Source organism: Octodon degus, unplaced genomic scaffold (assembly GCF_000260255.1).
Source record: "Octodon degus isolate 3935 unplaced genomic scaffold, OctDeg1.0 scaffold00123, whole genome shotgun sequence".
Taxonomy (NCBI): domain Eukaryota; kingdom Metazoa; phylum Chordata; class Mammalia; order Rodentia; family Octodontidae; genus Octodon; species Octodon degus.
The window spans coordinates 7,016,904-7,017,672 of NW_004524699.1; the positions used below are offsets into that span (position 1 = coordinate 7,016,904).

Here is a 769-nt window from a genome sequence, read left to right on the forward strand (position 1 = left end):
ACGAGTACTACCACTGCCAAAAATGGACTCTTGGCCAGGGAGATGGTTCAGTAGAATAAGTGCTTGCCTGGCAAGCGCAAGGGTCTGAATTCAAATCCCTAGTTAAAAAAAAAAAAAAAAAAAAAAAAAGGACTCTTTCCCTGAAAATGGGAAAAGAGTCTTTCCCTGGACACTCAGCACCCAGCTCCAAGCCCTCCTAGGGCAGCCAGGCCCTCAGCAGCCTGCTCTTGGTTTCCACTCCTCACTGCACCCCTCTCACCTGCTGCTGCCGCCAAACTGCTGTTTCCAGTGTCCAGAGCACCACATTGTTCCCGGCCTTCCTATGTCCTGTTTTATTGTTGTTTTCCTGCTCCCTCTGTCTGGGCTGCTCTCGCTCCATGGAAAATTCCTACCCTACAGCCCCTGCAGTCTCAGGGTAAGTTCCTCTGGGAAGCCGTGGCTGATATCACATGAGGTGGCACGCCCCTGCCTGGATCCAATGTGACCCCACATCCATGGTAGGTATTTTCTGAGCATGAGCCACGTGCAAGGAGAACTCTAGGTCCCTAGAGTCTCTGCTTGTTGAATGCTTGTGCAGGGCAACAGACAGCAAACAAGCAAACCATCAGTGAATAGGTAATTCCGAGGAATGATACCTGCTATGAACAAATAAAAACAAGCAAACAAGAATAGAGAGGAGGTTGGGGCTGGGGAGATGGCTCAGTGGAATAAGCGCTTCCCTGGCAAGCGCAAGGGCCTGAGTTCAATCCCCGGTTCTGCAAAAAAAAAA

The 769-nt window shown here is 50.2% G+C and overlaps 1 protein-coding gene across 1 annotated transcript in view; it reads right to left on the reverse strand.

The window, feature by feature from the left end:
• The window catches only part of Cercam (cerebral endothelial cell adhesion molecule), an 18,688-nt gene extending 18,342 nt beyond the window's left edge, over positions 1-346 (reverse strand). Inside the window, exon 1 of the mRNA XM_023700316.1 lies at positions 260-346. The gene's annotated coding sequence lies outside the window, so the exon portion shown is untranslated. The remainder of the gene's footprint in view (positions 1-259) is intronic.
• Positions 347-769: the final 423 nt, after the last annotated feature.